Below are 22,003 nucleotides of genomic sequence, written 5' to 3' on the forward strand. Positions count from 1 at the left end.
ACATCACAACAAAGCATGGCCTAGTTTCCTCATGGAAATTATCGGGAAAAAAAGCACATTCTGTTTAAAGTTTACATAAAAGTACAAATATTTGTAATAGGAAGTGTCTCTAATCTCTTATTTGCTTGAGAATGGTTACCTCATAAAAGCAGAATTTGTTTTCAGGGCTTATTCATTGGCTGGAATGTTGTCCATGGCTGGAATGTTCTCTGCATGGACATGTGCATATAGTGTTTGTAGAGGGACTTGTAATGGTGATTAGGATACATTGGAGGAATAAACATGTTGAATAAATGAGCACTTTCCCCTGGGGAAATCATAAAACATATGAGACTAACTAATCTTAATAGAAATTTTGGTGGCAAATAACTCTATCACAATAACAGCTGTTACACCTCATTTAGATAGTTTCTCTTACCCTCTGAATCTTTATTATGCCATTACATTATCCTTAAAACTTATAATCATCATAATATAATTCACATTTATTTCTTCTCTGATTTCCTATACTTATTACTTTTTAAAAATCAACCTGAGTATGGGTTTAGTAGGAAGAAGATGAAATCAATCCATCATCTGTCTGTCAGTCTATCTATCTATCTATCTATCTATCTATCTATCTATCTATCTATCATGTATCATCTATTTATATCTACTGGTCATCTATTATCTCTCTGTCATATTATCTGTATGTTCTTATTGGCATCTTCTATATCCACCTAACCTTAGCACTAAGAATAGATATGGGTACATAGTGATAAGAAATTAATATTTGTTTAAAAATTTAGCTTATTTGAGGGGGTTGGGGATTTAGCTCAGTGGTAGAGCACTTGCCTAGCAAGCGCAAGGCCCTGGGTTCAGTCTCCAGCTCTGAAAAAAAGAGAAAAGAAAAAAAAATTTAGCTCATTTGAATTAAATAATAATCAATGTAAAGAAGTAATTACCTAAAGGTGCTTTCGTGTAATATTGTAAATATTCAAAACAGAAAAGTTTAGATAATCTAATAACAGTCCTTTGAAGTATCTGGACGTTTGTGCTAATCCACCTTTATAAAGTGTATGCCATTTATAGTCTTTGATTAATGGGTATGAGGCAACAAACTGCAGAGACTTTCAAAATAAATGTTCTCATAATTCTTGCTGATCTCAGTCACTGCGAACACACAAACAATTGAGATTTTTTTTATTACCTTGAGTATTTCTTATATACATTTCGAGTGTTATTCCCTTTCCCGATTTCCGGGCAAACACCCCCTCCCCCCTCCCCTTCCTTATGGGTGTTCCCCTCCCCATCCTCCCCCCATTGTCGCCCTCCCCCCAACAACCACGTTCACTGGGGGTTCAGTTTTAGCAGGACTCAGGGCTTCCCCTTCCACTGGTGATCTTACTAGGATATTCATTGCTACCTATGAGGTCAGAGTCCAGGGTCAGTCCATGTATAGTCTTTAGGTAGTGGCTTAGTCCCTGGAAGCTCTGGTTGCTTGGCATTGTTGTACATATGGGGTATCGAGCCCCTTCAAGCTCTTCCAGTTCTTTCTCTGATTCCTTCAACGGGGGTCCTATTCTCAGTTCAGTGGTTTGCTGCTGGCCTTCGCCTCTGTGTTTGCTGTATTCTGGCTGTGTCTCTCAGGAGAGATCTACATCCGGCTCCTGTCGGCCTGCACTTCTTTGCTTCATCCATCTTGTCTAATTGGATGGCTGTATCTGTATGGGCCACATGTGGGGCAGGTTCTGAATGGGTTTTCTAACTTAGAACAATGATCTTGTTTTTGGTAGTAAAACTTAGACCGAAAAAAAAAGGCAAAAATGGGAACGAACACATAAGCCAATCTCTCATCTGTGAGCTGATCAGTCTTATGCCCAAAGATTATGGGGCTCAGATTCCCTAGATGGAAAAACAGCGTCGAAGACCACCCGAGTTCTTTGATTTATTTTCCCTTAGAGACAATTTTGAACACCCCAGCTACATCAGGTGAGAAGCTGAGGGATCCTACAACTATAGGTATGAACATCCAGCAACACGTAATAAAGAGAAGATGGATAATTAGGGTTCATCAAGAAGGTGAGCTCCAAGGTTCCTGGTCCTTTCAAAGGCTTCCAACCCCTGAGTAGTTAGCGGATGCCACAGAAGCTGCCACAAGCACTAAAGAGAGCTTTTCTGAATCAAAAGGGTGAGAGTTTATTTATCTGGCCTCTATTTTGTTGTTTTGTTTGTTGAGACAGTTTTGTTATATAGCCTCAAACTTTTGCTTTTCTCATTAATTTATGTATTCACATTATATCCTGATCACCGCTGCCCTCTCCTCCCAGTCCCATCCTCATATCCCCTTTACCCAATCACCCATCAGTTTTTCCTCAGAGAAGGGGACTCCTCCGTGGCTACTACCCTGTCCTGCTACATAAAGTCAGAGCAGGACTCAGTGTGTCCTCTCTTACTGAGCCAGACAAGGCAACCTACTATGGGAAAGGGTTTTTTTAATTATATTTTTCTTGGATATTTTATGTATTTATATTTCAAATGTTATCCCCTCCCTCCCTTCCATTCACCCTCCCCCTGCTTCTATGTGGATGCACTCCCACACACTCCAACACGCTCCAACCTCAACACCCTGGCATTACCCTACATTGGGGAAACAAGCCTGCCATTGATGCTAGACAAGGGTATCCTCTGCTACATACGTGGCTGGAGTCATGGGTCCCTCCATGTGTACTCATTGGTTAGTAGATTAGGCCATGGGAGCTCTAGTGGGATCTGGTTGGTTGATACTGTTGTTATTCCTATGGTGTTGCAAACCCCTTCAGTTCCTTCAGTCTTTAACTCTCCCATGGTGGGGTTCCCCTTCTTCAGTCCAATGATTAGCTGCAACCATCGTCATCTGTATCATCAGGGCTCCGGCAGATCATCTCAGGAGATACCCATATCTGACTCCTGTCAGCAAGCACTTCTTGGCATCAGCAGTGGTGACTGGGTTTGGTGGCTGAATATGGGATGGATCCCCAGGTGGGGCAGTCTCTGGATGACCTTGTTTTAGTCCTTGCTCCACTCTATGTCCCTGTATTTCCTCCAGTGAGTATTTTGTTTTTCCTTCTAAGAAGGAATGAAGCATCCACATTTTGGTCTTCCTTCTATTTATGCATTTTTTCTTAGGTATTTTAAGCTTTTGGGCTAATATCCACTTATCGATGCGTGCATACCATGTATGTTCTTTTGTGACTGGGTTACAACACCCAGGATGATATTTTCCAATTCCATTCATTTGCCTAAGAATGTCATGTAGTCATTGCTTTTAATAGCTGAGTAGTATACCATTATGTAAATGTACCACATTTTCTGTATCCATGCCTCTGTTGAAATACATCTGGGATCTTTCCAGCTTCTGACTGTTATAAATAAGGCTGCTATGAACATAGTGTACCATATGTTAGAACATCTTTTGGGTGTATGACCAGGAATGGTATAGGTGGGTCCTCAGGTAGTACTATGTCCAATTTTCTGAGGAACCTCCAGACTGATTTCCAGACTGGTTGGACCAGCTTGCAATCCCACCAACAATGGCTTGGCAATTTTATTAGGTCCCATTTGTCAATTGTTCATCTTAGAGCATAAGTCATTGGTGTTATGTTCAGGAAAATTTCCCCTGTGCCTATGTGTTCAAGGCTCTTCTACACTTTCTCTTCTATTAGTTTCAGTGTTTCTGGTTTTATGTGGAGGTCTTTGATCCACTGGTAAATGAACTTTGTACAAGGAGATAAGAATGGGTTAATTTGCATTGTTCTACAAGCTGACCTCCAGTTGAACCAGCACCATTTGTTGAAAGGCTGTCTTTTTTCCATTGGAAAGTTTTAGCTTCTTTGTTGATGATCAAGTGACCACAGATGTGTGGGTTCTTTTATGGGTTTTGAATTCTACTCTGTTGATCTTCCTGCCTGTTTCTGTACAAATACCATGCAGTTTTAACACGATTGCTCTCCAATACAACTTGAGATAAGGGATGGTGATGCCCCTAGTAGTTCTTTTATTGTCTACAATAGTTTTTGATATCCTGAGTCTTTTCTTTTGCAAATAAATTTGCAAATTGCTCTTATTAACTTTATGAAGAATTGAATTGGAATTTTGATGTGGAGTGCATTGAATCTGTAGATTATTTTTGGCAAGTCATGAGCCTGGGAGATCTTTGTATCTTCTGAGACCTTCTTTGATTTCTTTCTTCAGAGACTTGAAGTTCTTGTCATACAGACCTTTTACTTGCTTGATTAGAGTCACACCAAGTACTTTATATTATGTGTGACTATTGTGCCTGGTGTCATTTTCCTAAAATTTTCTCAGCCTATTTTTCCTTTGAGTAGAGGAAGGCTACTGATTTGAGTTAATTTTATATCCAGCCACTTTGCTGAAGTTGTTTATCAAGTTTAGGAATTCTCTGGTGGATTTTTTGGGGTCACTTAAGTACGCTTTCATATCATCTGCAAATAGTAATATTTTGATTTCTTCATTTCCCTCCCCCCCTTTTGGTGTCTAATTGCTCTGGCTAGAAATTCAAATACTACATGGAATAGGTAGGGAAAGAGTTGGGAGCCTTGTCTAGTCCCTGATTTTAGTGGGATTGCTTCAAGTTTCTCTCCATTTAGTTGGATGTTGGCTACTGGTTTGCTGTATAATGCTTTTATTATGTTTAGGTATCAGTTTGAATTCCTGATCTTTCCAAGACTTTTAACATGAAAGGGTGTTGATTTTGTCAAATACTTTCTCAGCATCTAATGAGATAATCATGTGGGTTTTTTGTTTCTTTATATAGTGGATTATGTTGATGAATTTCTGTGTATTGAACCATCCTTACATCACTGGGATGAGCTCTATTTGATCATGGTGGATGATCATTTTGATCTATTCTTGGATTTGGTTTGCAAGAATTTTATTTCATATTTTTGCACCAATATTCAAGAGGAAAATTGATCAGAAGTTCTCTTTCTCTGTAGGTTCTTTGTGTGGTTTATTTAAAAGCATAATTGTAGCTTCAAAGAGTGAATTGAGTAGTATTCTGTTTTTCTTTTGTAGGATAATTTGAAGAGTATTGGTATTAGATCTTCTTTGAAGGTCTGATAGAATTCTGTACTATACCATCTGGTCCTGGGCCTTTTCTTTTTTTCTGGTTTGGAGACTTTTAATGACTACTTTTATTTCTTTAGCGGTTATGGGAATGATTAGATGGTTTATTTAATCCTGATTTAACTTTGATACCTTGTATCTGTCTAGAAAAGTTTCCATTTCCTCCATATTTTCCAGTTTTGTTGAATGGACTTTTGTAGTAGGATCTGATATTTCTTTGAATTTCCTCAGTTTCTCTTGTTATGTTTTCCTTTTCATTTCTGATTTTGTTAATTTGGATACTGTCTCTCTGCCCTCTGGTTAGGCTGACTAGTAGAACTTAAAGTGGGCTATAGATTCAGAGACAGTCCATACCCAGTTGTTAGTAGAACTACATGAAGACCAAGCTGCACATCTACATCTGTGTAGGAGGCCTGTGCTCATTGGTTGATGGTTCAATCTTTATGAACTTCCAGGGCTCCAGGTGAGTTTACTCTGTATACTTGTTGAATTTCCCATAATACTTCTGGCTCTGTAAATCCTTTCACTCTTCCACAAGCATCTCTGAGCTTAGTCTATTGTTTAGCTGTATGTCTCTGTATCTGTTTCCATCAGTTGTTGGATGAAGCTTCTCAGAAGACAGTTGTGCTAGGCTCCTGTCTACAGAAATAGCAGAATATCACTAATATTGTCAGAGATTGACTTTCTTTCATGGAATGATCTCAAGTTGGGTCCATTCTTCTGTTCCTTAAATGCTAGGATTATGGCTATACAATACCATGCCAAAATCTGAAATTTAATTTAATACTTAACAGACGAAGAACACTGTCTTTGAAGCAACAGTATCCAATGTCTAGAATTATGGGTCTTGGGATCGGGATGAGGTGCTGGTGGCAAAGAGAGAAACATACTCACATGTGTCCCAGACAGTGAGAAAAACAGGTTCATAACTAGCATCACCTTGGTCATAGCTTGCTGTCATATATTGCACCTCTTCCTGTAAATGTTTTCAGAGCGCTATGGTTAATCTCCGGAACACATCTCCACAGTGAAAAGTCAACTAATTGAAATAAGAAATGAAATTAAGCATGAGTCAAGACTGATAGAAAATGGTGATACTTCCAAAGACTAAAGAAAGTTATGGGTTTGACAAATCCAAGTGCTTAAAATAATATTCCTTGGCATTTATTAAATGCTAAAAAACATACACAGAACATAAAACATAAAACCATCCAGGACAAAAACAATTTCCCTAAAAGTTAAAAAATAAAAAGTAAAAAAGCATGAGAGAGAAAGAGAGAGAGAGAGAGAGAGAGAGAGAGAGAGAGAGAGAGAGGGAGAGAGAGAGTTCACATTTTACACAAAGATGCAAGCCTGAGGAAAATAGAATGTCTGGGTAATGGTGAAACATATAGCCTACATAGTTGCCCATGTGGATAAAAACCTATTCTCAAATAAAGATGAAATTAACACATTTTCATGCAAACTGTTTACCAGTTGACCTATTTAGAATATATGGTTAGCTCTTCTTTACATGGATGGATAATTATTTTGGATAGAAGCATGAAACCATAAGAAAGAATACAAATGAAGAGGTATATAGCACGGTTAACTGAATACAATTTGAACAATGGTATTCACCCTAGGTGTGTTTTCCAGACTTTGCCACTGTTTCTTTGAGCAGGACCACAATTCCCTTGCTCTGCTATCTTCTCTCCCTCCTCCAGGGCTCCAGACTCTTCTTTCTCTGGCATTAATGAAGCATAGCAACCATGCAGTCTACTCAGAAGCTCTGAGGGGTCATTAACACCAGGCAATCCTTACTGGGCTCCACATGGAAGTTAGCACACAAATTCCATAGTTGCCCAAGATTAATTTTCTAGTTTTGCTATAACAATTTAATGTCAATTGTCTCAGGACAACTAAAATTATTCTGAAAACATAAACTTGAATTCTGAGAGCCAACACAGACATGTTCCTGGAAAATCTTCTCAAAAAGAACCCCAGATAGTGTCTTTTAGCTTTTGGGGTCAGGTGGTCCTGAGATTGTGGAGGTCTCAAATCTCTGGCTCCTATTTTGGGAGGTCTTTTCCTTCCCTTCATGCTGTCCATCTTTTCTTCTGTCTCTACTTGATTCAACAGCAATAGGGAGTCTAAATTAGCCCTGAATAATCCTCATCTCAAAAGCCTTAAACTGGTCATAACCACAAAACTTGTTTTTCTAAATAAGGTCTCATAAATGTTTGCTGGAGTGAAAATACGGACCTGTCTCCTGGGCTACTATCCAATCAGTAATGTACTTAACTCATGACATAATCAATAAGATATTCCCTTTGGCTTTTCTGCTTCCTTAATATTATCACTTTAGTTGGTCACTGTTTAAATAAAGTCTGACCTAAAATTATTTTCTCAAAATATGCTTTGGGAAGGGGGAGCCAAACTGAGGCAGAAAGATAAAATAAAGAACATGAAAGAAAAATACATGTGAAAAAGTAAATGGAATAAAAACACTCAGACCTTTTATTTTCTGGGGTACCATCTAAGTACCAATTGGTGATGATCCTACAGAAGTCAAGAACGAATGCTTTGATCTTCAGGGTAAGCACTTACCCTAGTGTGCTTTCTGTTGTTATGATGCCTACCATTAAGAAAAGAATCATGAAAAGAAGATGTGTTTAATCTTATACTTCCCAGTAGCCATTTATCACCAAGGGCTGTGAAGACATAAACTCAAGCTGGCAAGAACCAAAAAACATCAAGAGAAGCAGAGGCCAAGGAGAACTTCTCCTACCTGGTTGCTTCCTCTGGCTTTATGTGATATTTGTTTTTATACAGTTCAAGTCTTAATGTGTAGGAGTAGCACTGTCTACAGTGGTTTATATATAGGCCAGTCCTATAGAGGAAATTCTTCAATTGAGATTCTCTCTTCCCTGATGTCTCTAGTTTGCTTGAAGTTGACAAAAAACACGATCAAGTTACCATTGAAGTTCTTTCCTTTCCTAAAAAATAACCAATATTAATAAGAATTGAAAATAGTGTAGATGATTCTTGACTGTTCTAAAAAGAGACTGGAAAAAGAAGGGAAAAAGGAATAATTTAAAATCATTTAAATGTGGGGTCAAACACAACAATGTTATTATACTAGGCAAAAATGTAACTATGTTGTATTTAAAAGGTAAATAACAATGCTCGGAAACTACAAATATACTGCCTACCATAGACACAACTTAAAAAGTCATACCTGACTAACTCATACTCCATACCAGTCAGGATAGCTAGACTAGGCAACGTAGAAGGTTAGAAAGCCATTGCAGCATATGCTAAAGACTAAACTTCAGCCCATCAGAGAAATACTTCTGAATTCATAAGCATACTAACATAGCCCTAAATTAAATGAAATTAAAACCGATAGGGCTGAAGGGAGAAAGGGTACTCATGCCCATTCATCTGTGGAGAACTCCCAAATGGGGAAAAGACAAAACTGATCACAGGATACACCACAAAAAAATTCTCATATATTCAGAATTAAGTAATGTTCTTCTAGCATGTAATAGATAAAAGATGCCAAAGAAGAATGGGGAACATACCCTAAGAAAAGAAACAAAGTACAAACTCTATTCTGTGGGAAGTGGATACAATTATCTTAAAGGAAAAACTCCTTTAAGTGAATCTTTACGATAAAGCAAGGAATTTTAAAAGTTAGTATTCATTTCAAGTTAACATGAAAATAAGAAACTAAAGCAAATAAATATATTAGAATTTCATCGCTGTGGAAAGACACGGTGGCCACAGCAACTCTTATAAAGTACATTTGATTGGGGCTCCCTTACATCTCAGAGACTTAGTCCATTACTGTCACAGTGGGAAACATGACAGTATATATAGGCAGGTATGGTCCTGGAGATGGAACTGAGCCTTCTACATCTGGATCTGCAGGCATCAGACAAAGAGCTGTCTTGAATATCTGAGATTTCAGAGCCCACTGCTCAATGGCACAGTATCTCCAACACAGCCATGGCTGCTCCAACAAGGTGATGGCAGTGACAGAGGGGATGCAATTAGAAGCAGTGTGTGATGAAAATGAAATATAAGAAAAAATGAATTTTCGGGGTTGGGGATTTAGCTCAGTGGTAGAGCGCTTGCCTAGCAAGCGCAAGGCCCTGGGTTCGGTCCCCAGCTCCGGAAAAAAGAAAAGAAAAAAAAAAGAAAAAATGAATTTTCAAAACAAGATTCTTATACATGCTGTAATACTGTCCTCAGATTCCTAGGTCAGAATAACTAATAATATGTAAATATAAAATATATACACTAATACAAATTTGCTTAATTTCTTTTTTGTTTTAAACCAGGAAAATGAATTTACCAAAAATAAATAACAGCAGTTGGTCATCATTTAAAACTGGACCCTGTAGACTATACTATCAATCTGCCAGGCAAACTGTGCCCATCGGTGCAAGAGTGGAAGAACTGTTTAGGGAGTTATCACTCTCCTTGTATGATTTCGTGATTGTGACACAGGAGGTGATTTATGCCTGTTACTATAAACATGGCTAAGAAGTCATAGGCCTATGTATGTCCCAGTTATGTTGTCGAACTGTCTTCTATATATTGATGTTCATAACCAAAATTTGTGATCCTCTCAAGCTTGGTTACAAAAGCTTCTTTGTGGGTAAGGATGAATACGGAGGTCCATTACTGTGCATTACTCTAGTGAGCCATTTTGGACCACTCGATCCTAAATGATGTCTACATTAAAGTCTGCCCCTCAAAATTCAGAGATCTGTGTGGATGAATAAGGGGAAACATTGGGAGAGACACAGGTTAGAGAAAACTTGAAGAAAAGTATTTCCCAACCACAACAAGAGCTGATGTACAGGTGAACTCCCTGAAACGAAGATACACAAGATGGACATAATTAATTGCCCTACCCCATCCCGCAAAATCCATCCTGGAGAAGGAGAAATGGGATGCAATGTCACACCTCTCGACACAAGCTATTTACCCGTGATACCTCCTGAAAAAGAGAAAAGTTAGTTTTCATAAATGGAAATATCAACTGAGTATATCAACCATACTTCAGGGTAGGCTTCATGCTCAGAATTAGTCAGTTAAATTTTTTTATGTCCTTTAACATTTTATGATTTTTATCTTCTTGTATTTTGGGGAATTTTTTTTCTTTTTAAAAAAGAGAATGGAAAAAGAAAGATATGACTTTGTCTTTGTGTCAGTAATGAGCTAGGAAGGACCTGGTAGGACTTAAGGTAGAAGAAAGAATATAATCAAAAGATAGTGCATGCAAACTTTAAAAAAAGTAGCAGAATAAAACCCTTAAAACACAAAGTATTCAAATGTTTCACTAAAATATATAGGAAAATTAAAATTTTGTATCTATTTCTAAATATAGAAGAGCAGTTGCTTTAAAATATACACATATACTAGTGCATTGTAAAGTAGGCATTTAATTCAGGGTCGGTGGGCCCAGGAATACAGGAGGACTTCAACGTCAGCTTCAAGTTGCAAGACAGACAGACATCTAGGTTGCAAAATACCTTGAATCAAAATAGATACAGAAAAAAACTACAAATGTGTTACTTACTTTTTCACTACTCAACATGTTTTAGATATAATCTTTCAAAACACCTTTTGCAAGACCCTCAAAGAAGGTAGCATGGAAATTAGTTGAGCTGCGTCTCAGGATGAGAGACATTCTAGATTGCACAGACTCTGTGGGTTTTGAATAGTTTCTCTTTATCTGTGTCTGTCGTGACAATATTTGAGTTTTCCAAAGTACCAAGGTATAGATATACATAAATAATGGGATATGGTTATCTCTTGATAATGGGCATTTGGATTTACGATAACATACAGACATGGGTCTATATAAGTATCTGTTCCCATAGCTCAATTTCTGTATATTTTATTGATATGGAGACATGAGTCCATGTGGATGGATATATGCATACAAAAGTCAACTGAAGTGGGAGCTTTAATAGTAAAGACAGCTTGCTGAATATTGGAAACACTTGTCACTTTTGTTCACATTTGCATGTCAAGTACCCATTTCAGAAACAGAGATGTGGAAGGAATTTAATCTTGCATTAAGAGGGAAGATATAAGGGAGGTGGTCTTAGATCTTCTAATAATACTCAAAAGTCTTTTCTGGAAAAATAAATCAGCTCAACAAGGAGAGGATTTCCCAAGACCCTACCAATACCTGAAAAGTTATTGGATGTTGATGGTTACTGACAGGCAAAGAAATATGTATGAGATATTTTCTTTTATCAAGGAGTCTAGCCACTGCAAGTTTCCTCAGGCCCCTGTGGATGACCAAATACCCAAATGCATATTAGTTGTACTTAGTGGAGTCAGTAGAATAAAACCTAAATGAATAAATAAAAATTATAATAAGAAAACATGATACTGGGAGGGAGATATGATGAGTAATTATAAGGAGAAATAAAGGGAGAAGAGATAGGGTAGAGATACATTTTAATAGTGTCTGAAATTTTCAAGCAACAAAAAAGTTTAAAAAGAAAATGTTGTTTTAGAAGATCAATTTATTAGTACTATGCATTACCATTGTTAGCCTGTCTATGAGAATCTGGGAAAATTTCAAGCACAGAGTTTTCAATACAATCACACATCTTGTGATTTATCATTATAAACAGTGCTATTGGTAACTAAATGTTTCTTCATTTTTTTGTGTGTAAATTTTTATTATTTGCAACTTTTTTCAATAAAAATTATGTAAAAGTATGTATGGAGCAATTTATAGTAAAATTTCAATAATCTTGATAAAAGGACAGATTCCCTGCTACAGCACATCTAAAATCCCAGAGCTCAGGCAACAGGGGCAGAAAGATCAGGGTTAGCCTGAGCTCTATACCTGGTTTGAAATGAATCTAGAATATATACGATTTTGTCTCACAACAAAGATTTAGTAAAATTCTGACTTCCACTTCCTCTAGACCGATGTTTTATTTTGTTGTTGTTGTTCTGCATACTTATTAATGAAACTATTCTCACACATCTTCATGTCCACTTATGCCAAAGGATGATCTTAACCTAAAAGGCCACTTCCAACAACTCTTGAGAAAGGCAGTAGTTCACGATTAAGTCCCTAGCAAATGACAAAACAAAATGAAGGGTTCTATACTGATCTGAAAAACAGTTGTTCAGATCTCTCTCTCTCCCTTCCATGTCTGCCGCTTCTATTCTAAGTCTTATTCTAAGTCCTGAACTAGTCTTCTTTCATAATGAGCGTGTCTGATGTTGGGAATCTTCATCCCACAAACATTGCTGTGGGAACAGTCAGAAAACAAGGGATCACGGTTAAGACACAGAAACCTGCACCAAGCTTTTAAAACCAGCAAAACAAATGCTGGGTTCATCACCAGCACCAGAACCACCACCACCACCACCACCACCAGCACCACCACCACCACCACCATGTCTGCCTCAAAAACCGAGGGAGAAGAGCCCCATTCCAGGGAGGTCTCTCATGACTCCCAACACTTCTGTTACCCTCAGGAGTTTCCTTCTAAACACTAGTTACACATGCACAAGAAGGCTTGCTGCACACACAAGATTGCAGCTATATGCCCACCTAAATATTTATTCTTTGATAGCCTGTCATTTGCACATTATTTCTCAATCAGTTTGTATGTACCTCTGTGTCTCAGTGTAAAATCATGTTATCCACTGTAGCAGAAAAAGTCTACTGTATTTATTTTTTTCATATCTGTTGATTATAAATTCATCCTACTTAGAGAATGATTTGGATAGTTGAAGAAAAACTTTACAATACATTTCTTATAAAAATCATAGTAAAAACCCAACTATAATAACACAGGAGGGATCTATTCTGAAATTAAGCATCAGCTCTTAAAACACTGAAGACATTCATGAGCTTCTCTGTACATTTTTCCATGTTCTCATCTTCTAATTAGAAAAACAAACTTTGTCAGAAGTCAAAAGTTTGCAGATGCAACACTATAGAGTATCATATCCACCAAAGTCTAGTAAGGCAGCTGTGGGTGTGGCTCAACGCTTCTGTCTACTGGTTTTCTCAGGAGAGGTCTGGCTCTAAACACACCCTCCCTCTCCACTACACACATCATAGCTGAAATATGAAGCTCTTCCCAATCACATAAAGAACCCCAATCTGCAGAGAGGCATAACTTGGCCTTAGACTACCTACCTAGTCATCATAACTGGAGAAAAGTAAGTGTTCTCTCTCTTAACATTAAACAGTCTGGGATGCTCGTCTATAGGATTAGAACATGGACTAAGACAATATATTGGTCTACTTAGCCATCCCAGAATTTACTAAGTAAACAATTTTCTCAGGCTCTTTTTATGATATCTACATTCTTTTTCCTTTCAACTATTGAACTACAGAGTAGGACTGATTCAAAATTTGTATCAAAACCATAAACTAAAGACACATCTAAGAAATAAGTGTCACTGTTTCTGGAAAATCTAACTTTCCACTCTAGTTGCAATAATGAAGGGAAAGACTGCCATCCCACTTACCCATGAAATAATACTCTTTGATGATTACTCTCCTTATTCATCATTCAATGATTTGGTTTTAATAAACTTGCCAGAAAAACAAAGTGCTTCACTGTGTGATTTGTGACATGCTTTAACGTTCATGTTGTCTCCTGAGTGGCATTTAAACAGTCCAAATTAAAATGTAAGTATTTGAGAACCAGATTAAATTATGTATCACCACTTTCTTTGCTTCAAAATCTCAACCTCATGTTGTCTTTGAAATTGAGTATCAAATTGCCCCCAGTGGTACTAGCTTTTCTTATCTTTCTTATCATTTTAACCCAGTAAGTTAAAAAAAAATCACTTTCCAAATGCAGTTTCTGAAGATGTGCCAAAGCCTTGCTCTGAATCAAAAATAAGAATTTCTTTCTGCATTCCAATTCTTTTTTAAAAATAAGGGCTCTACTTGAGCATAGCAGGCAAGCAAATTACATTTATTGGCCATTACGCTGATTTTGCATGGGAATAGGATATTTGTGCACCATTATCTCATTAAATTATTTAACTATTCATATGAATAGGGTATTTTCATAAGTCTCACAGATCAGAGAACACAGTAATTTTCTCAAGAGCTCCTTGAGACTTTTGATCTCAACATATTTTAGAAATGTGGGAGTTTGGAAGGTGAGGTAGACGTCACAGCCTGTCTTGTGATTCAAAAAGATAGTCCTCATCGTCTTACATCATTTCAAAATCCAGTTCTCTCAAGAAGTACTCTGTCTCTGAATTCACTAAACTGAAGTCCCCAGGCTGTCTGTGAATGCTTTCTATGTGACCTATGAAATCTAAAGCAAATTAAGCATTTTTATTTCACAAGAATGAGGCAATGGGTGGTTCTTAGACTCCTGCAACACTGAAGAAAAATCAGAGGCTAGCCCAGAAAGTGAGCCTGGTATCTGGTCAGGATGAAATTGAGTGAAAAGGGCAGCCTCCACCATGCTTCCGTCTTCAATGCCCTCCAGTTTATTCATTCTTTCCTAGTGAGTCTTCGTTAGACATTCCATAAACTCAATTATTTACAATGAAGTTTCAATCCCTACCTAGCTATATCTTCAGTTCCATTAATTTCCTATAGGTTTAAAATAAAGGGCATTGTGGTATTATATGAAATAAAACAATTCAACTAACAAACATAACTTTCAAAGTCTCATTTCCCTTCCTTGTTAAGATATCTCTTTTTTTGAAACTTGCATGTTCTTGTAATTTTATTATTTTAATTATCTGAAAAGATATTTCTATATAAATATTCTGCCAGTACTCTAATTTTTTCTTCCTGAATTTTTTTTGATTATCTGAAAAATTGAAGAATGGCATCTTTCCTCCTATTGTAGTTAAGAGCTTGTACCAGTCTTCTGTCACTTACCATTGTGCATTGAGCTCAGACAATACCAAAGAGCAGTTCTGACTGAAATTGCATAGTGGGCAGGGGAACAAGTAGGAAAAGGTTGGGGCTGAGAAAATGATACTATGTTAAATGTCAGCTCTCTGACATTATAGTAAAATGCTTGAGATAACAAGCTTATAAATAGAGAAGTTTGACTCAAAGGTTGGTCTTTGACCAATGAATTGCATTGCAGAAAAAACTTGTCATCTCATGACCAAGGAGTGGAAAAGATAAAACAAAAACAAAAACAAACAATCAAAGAAAAAAACCCGAATTCTTCCTAGTAGGCCTGCCTCTTGATGCCATTTGCCCATTGCAACAATCTGAGGACCAAGTCTTCAATACATAGGCCGTTGAGAATATTTGAGATCCAAACTAGAGCACAAATCTCCCAAAGTGGAGATTTTAAAAGCAAAAGTTCATCATCTTTTGCTTTCTTGTCCTTGATTCTTTGTTTGCCCTTAAAGAATGATGAACTGGAATTCCTTTTCCTCATGGAGAAGAGAATCCTTTCCTCCAAAGCCAACAAACCTTTCTAAAATAAAAGCTGCCGTCCTCCATCTTTCGCTAGAAGAGTGAGTAATAAAGAAAGCCTCCGTCCTACCTTCTTTGATTGTAGATCATAACACTCTAACTTCAAAAAGTGTAGGCAGTTCACACCCAGAATCAAGAAGTACTGCCAGAGACGACATAAAGAACAACATCCGACAAATCTGCTGGGCTCTCATGGAACTCAGTTATCATGAGATCCCTCTGGTCATGTCTAGTCCTTTTCATCATGGCTGGGGATAAAGCATAGAAAATAATTTCACTCTAGAACTTTGGAACTTCTCTCTGGGGACTCAGGTAAAATACAGTAGAACCCAAACTAAAATCTATTCTCACACAAATCTACAAATAAACCTGTTATGCTTTTCTGTGTTAGCCTTTCTTTAGTTACAGTGTGTTGGCTCTGGCCTTTCGCCATGGACATGAAAGGATCCAGGACAGTTGATTCACCTGTCTCCTAATGGGTTCCATTGCTCTCTCCAAGATCAAAGTGTGGAGACAGCGAGGAATAAAAAAATGAGGTAGACTTTATCCACATGGGAATAACACACTTTGAAGCAGAATATAGGTTACCAGATAGGAGTGACAACCCAAACAGGAAATAAGGTCAGAGAGCTCTCAGAGACAGCAGCTAGCAGGCATCTGCTTGTGAGCTCGGGTTCGGGGGTAGAGGTGGGGGGGGGTCCTCCGAATAGCAAGTCTGCAGAGCAGGTCTGGCAGAAAGAAGCAAAGTACACAGCAATGTATACCTCTGCCCACGCTAATAGCAGCAGGGGCAGCAGACACAACAGAGCTGCATGATTGGTCTGCAGGGTCTTGGAGGAAGAAGCTGTCTTCCCTTCTCTTGCATGGTCTTCTATAGACCCCAGGTTGGCCTATATTGTCTGCATGCATGCAGATGAGGTGCCAAATAGTAACCAATTGGTGATTCTATGAGCTTTGGAACCTAAGACTACCCAAACAGGTTCCCTATCAGGCTGGTGGCTCTGCTTCCCCTGTTGCCAGAGCAAGTTCTCAGAAAGGCAACATAAAACATTGTGCGATTCTTGGTGGAGTTCCTGCTGCTGCTGTGGTCCCCATATGTTGCTGTCCACTGCTGGACCCATCACTAGAGTCCCTTCTTGTATGAAAACCATCTCTTCTTTGCCTCATACCTGTATCTGTCCTATTTTTGATATCGGATTTTTACCTGCATGTCTATAAGGAGAGTTCTGAGCAGACTAATTCCCACAAGCGGAATCATCTTTCTTCAGCCCTTGAGGGACCTTAAACCTATTAGACTATGGCTCCAAACATGTAACATGCCAGTGCCTTAGCTCTCTGGAGGATACGGGATGGTGAGGATAGGGTTAAGTTGGGACTCTGCCTCATGCATGGATGTAGGTGAAGGTCTGCTTGTTCTGGAGCTGCTTACTGTGACAGAACAATTCTACAAAGATGAAAGAAATCTTGTCTTTGGAATAAAAAGCCACTTTTAAAGAGCTATGAATTGTGGGTACCAAGCAGATGTTTTCAGACCTGTGGAGTGACATGGCATCTTTACACTCAAAGGTGACTGTCCTGTTAGGTCTCCAGTCTGGGATGAGTGAGCCTAACCCTGAATTAAACAGCAGGGGCCTCTGACATCTTCATGCAGTTTCATTTCTAGGTACGTCCCTGTATCAGTAAATAGAGTGTTTGACCATAATGGTGATATTAAATTACAGGATAAGAATGTTCTCAAAAATCAACTGTCCAGTAGCTCTCTTTTTTTTTCCTTTTAATTGAGTACAAATAATCTGGGAAAGCTTGGTAAAGGCTCCTTATTTCTTTAACAGAAATGTCAAGAGACTTGTTTATTTGGAAAGATTACAGTTCTGTGGTCAGGCCATTCTCCCCTCCTCCATACTTTGTTTTCTGGAGCATTCACTGTTACTTCATTGTATGTCTTTGGCAAGGAGGGTTAACTATGTATTCACCAACTGGTGTTCCCAAATGATGCCTCGTTTCTGGTAACCTTGCTGTGTACCACAGGCTTTTTGTCTAAAGAAATAAATGAACCAAGAATTAAAGTTCACAAACATTTAAAAATTAGCCTGTGTATTAATTTTTCAGAAATCTAGGCTGACAGGATTTTAAAGGCTCTCACCTGTGGTCCTCACTACCAGCGTCACTATACTCTGCCTTCCTAACTCTACATTCAGGCTCAGGTTTCTTCAGGAGCTGGGATTTTCAGTTCTGTGAAGCCTTTGTTTTCTATTTCTTGATTGGCTTCAGTATTTTTCCATGGCCAAATACCTCCGTGTTTTAAAAACTGGAGGGTAAAAATATAAGCAAATAGTGTTGTCAGTATCAATAAATCTGCATCCTGAGATTCACTTTTTATCAAGGTCTCCAATGTTCTCTGTGCTTTTCCAACCTCCTGTCCCTAATAATCAACTCTGATGTTTTGCATGCCTGGCACATGCCAAGCTCCAGCCCAGCTCTGAGCTGCCTTCTACTTCAGATATGAGAATGTGGGTTATTAATTTAAAAGTTAGTATGCAGTCCTCTTGTTGAGCTGCCCTCTGAAAGCCAAGAGGGTTGAGCCAGTTGGGAAGAGCAGGGCAGGAAGATGGCTGGCTTTGGGAGGCAACAAGGTTACTTCCTGCTGTAAATTAAATGGCCTAATACCACCCTCCCTAGCAAAAGGAAAGCAATTAGTACATTAATTCCTGGGCTTGCACAGTTTGCTTTCAGAAAAATGGAGCATAGGATTGAATTAAATTTCAATATTTTTTTTCTGTGCATTTTTTCTGTATAGCCCAAATTGTTCTCATAACAATGAGAACTACTCAAAGAGAGACTGGGAATCAAAGCTGCTTGATGGTTGTAAAGTTTCTTTAACTCTGAGGCAACAAGTGGCACACGTATTAATTGCCTGACATAATAGTATGTGAAGTCATAAAAAGTACTGATTAGCCCATCTTCTGCAAATTTTCTCTCTCCCAGTGTAAAGCTTAGCAGAATTTGATGTCTTCATTTTTGAAAGTCGATCTCTGCAACGTGGCCAATTTCATCTGTACCGTGTGGCGGTTCTCTCAAATAGCAGATGACACGTTTCATTCCTCTAAGCTTTTAAAGAACGTCTCACATAAATTATTACTAGCTAATCATAGGCAATTTGCCAAATCCCAGCTTTTGAGACACTTTAAAATCAAAATGAAAGCTACATATATTCAATAACAAACGTATGTATGTAGACGTGATAATAGCAATCTTACTACCTAATAATGATTATTGAGCTGGAATTGATCTTCCACAATCATGCTTCAAGTGACTTAGAATGACCAAAAGTGGTATTAGAATGGCAGTGGGGTCAAACAGGAAATAAGATTACACTTTGCATCTAATGCTAGCACAACTACAAACACACATACATGTACATACACACAACTCATAAATATTTGTATACACAAACATACACATGCATGCACACACACAAACGCGTATATATTTATACAAACACACATACACACAAATGCACATGCATATAAACAAGAGTAACCACATACATAAACACACATACATACGTACACACAAGTACAAACTCAAATACACACAAATACACCACATACTTATACATATACACACAAACCCATACAAATGCACACAAACATATGTACATATATGCTTACATACAGATATAAACATATACACATATAAATGTACATAGACATGCAAATACAAACACACACACACACACACACACACACACACACACACCACATGTATTACCCAGATATTTGGGGGAAGAAAGCAAACTAATAATCTGGAGCCAATAGACGTGATTAAATATGATTGAGCATGTTTTATTTTTTTTAATTCTCACAAATGTAGATCTTGATGAAGACCAGTCTGTTTAGAGTCCCACTGATTTAATTTGGGTGAAGTATAATTTACTGGGCTGCAGGAGAAACAGTAATTTGTTGAGGCCATCATCAGCTCATTAGAATCACACTGGGAACACTTAATGGTGTACAACCCACAGCTTTCTGTATCCATTTCCTAGTGATTCCTCTCCCCCCGCCTGCTGCTCACTACTCCAACTGTTGATAGCGTGATCCATTCCAAACACACCCCAGAAAATGAGAGGCATTTTTTAAAAGAAGATTTAAGTCACCAAGCAACACATAAAGCCGACATTTCGGGGTGTGAGGCATGCTGCTAGGATAAAATACTCTCATGCATTGTTAACATGTAAGATTGGCTGGCTGTTAAGTACTGGAAACAGCAACTTATCAGAAGCTCAAACATCCTACACAACAGAACGGAAAATAATTAGTCTCCCTGTACAGCTATTGTCTCCTGCCTCAGCTTTTCCTGGACTAATAAAAGGCTTAATTTTAAATGGTGTGAAGGAAATGTCAGCATTGCAAAGATATACAATACTTGGGTGCTTGGCTCACTATCCGTTAAAACATCTATGAAATTAGACCTTGGTGAAGCCTAAACAAACCTAAAGATTCCCCTCCCTCCCCCAGGCACCTTTTCTCTTTACCATTGATTGATAGGATCACATGAAACCAGCCTGGGTTCCAACACCTTCCTTTCAGATGACAAGGTCTTGATAAGGGCCGTGAGCGCTGGTTAGGGGGTATGTATTTCCGGGCCTATGATTTCAGTTATGCACAGTGGGCGATTTAGTTCAAAGGCACAGGGACATTTATTTTGATGCTTCATAGGAAAAAGAAGTGGGGGCAGGGACAACAAAAGAGAGAAAGGCCTTAAAGGCTTCCTGCATTCAAATGTGTGCATCTGTTTTCACTTTTACTATCTTGAAAAAAAAAAAAGGAGAAGATAACGTTTCAGTCTAACGCTGGCTTCTGAAGCTTTGGTTCGCTAAGAAGAAAAACACTGTTGTGGGGAACATGGCAGACAGCAACACTCCTAGACTCTCCTCAGCTTTGGGCTGAGTGAATTTGATTCAGATTCCAAACAATTAGCAAAAGTAAAAATACGCATTAGGGGAGAGCATGCAGCTTTTTTCGGTATTTCTCAGGTAGTTTTATTTTAAATAACCAAACACAATGAAGTTTGGAGAGACGCAGTTACCTTTATTTATGCTTTCTTTCTTTTTTTTTTTCTATTCACAAATATATAGCAATTGTTCATTATCTCCTTTTATTGAGCATTATGTTACTCCAAATAGCATACCTTTTTCTGCTCAATCTATTACAATCTATTCCTTAGAAGAGGAGGCAGTGACCATCCCAAGACTCCCCTGTGGGTGGAGTGGGGCTCAGTCTTCCACATACTAGAATGGGGGAGAAGGTGGACGATGTGTGCAAAGAACTTGTTCACAGGCACACTCATGGGCCCAGTGAGAGATTACCAAATCTCTGAAAAGAAAGGACTCTTCTTCCCAGCTTTCATTGTTAGTTGAAAAGGGCATCCATGACAAAAGAGACCAATCAAAGAAAACAGGGAGTTTATTGGAACACATATCTTTGTAAGTTTTCAGGATCTCTCTCTCTCTCTCTCTCTCTCTCTCTCTCTCTCTCTCTCTCTCTCTCTCTCTCTCTCTCTCCCTCTCTCTTTCAGGAGAGATACACAGAGAAAGGAGAGGCACTCTGGAATTCAGGTGTAACTGCCATTGTTTACCAAAACAAAGGTTTAAGCCCAGAGACTTGGAGGTGCCAAGAACAGCTTTGAGGCTGCTTTCTGCACTCCCTGGGATCTCTAGTACTTTGGACTCATAGTTCTGTTCTGGAGTTGGGGATGGAAAACTGATGTCTTCCTTTTTAGATGCAATTTTCTTTTACAAGGGAGCAACAGACTCCTGCTTTCAGAGCTTCTCTGTGTCTTTACTTCTCAAAATTAAGAGCTCAAAATAATCTTTCTGCCAAAGAGCCATTTTAGGGTGGCATATTTTTTTTTTTTACTTTTTATTGGATTTGAGTGTAGCATTTCATCCTCTTCTAGTTCCCATAATCCAATATGTTAACGTGACAGGTTGTGCTCTGTATTATGACCTAAATTTTCCTCCTCTTTATCACACTAGAATTCTTTCAAAACCATAACTCTGTGAAGGCGAAACACTTGTCAACAGCCATGACTTTATTTTTATTAAACATTTCTTTAAGATAATCTAGGGTTAAATGAGATGTATAATAGCATGAGAGTATGAACTAACTTTATAAAATCAATTTGGTAACACATCCTGAAAACTAAGAGTCATGGGCCTCATCTTTGAATCAAGCTGTTCCGTCAGCCATTTCCCATCACTTTTGGCTTAGGGGAGGAAGAGCAGAGACTGCTGGAGTCTCACGGTGGCAGGGATTTTAATCCTTTGGTTCTACAGAACAGAGAAATTATGGGTTGGTAAGACAAATCATCACACATTATCTTTTCCATACTCTGCCTAATTTATATTTTCTTCACTTAAATCTCTTACCTGATCTGGAAACT

The sequence above is a fragment of the Rattus norvegicus genome, chromosome 5, assembly GCF_036323735.1.
Source record: "Rattus norvegicus strain BN/NHsdMcwi chromosome 5, GRCr8, whole genome shotgun sequence".
Lineage (NCBI taxonomy): Eukaryota > Metazoa > Chordata > Mammalia > Rodentia > Muridae > Rattus > Rattus norvegicus.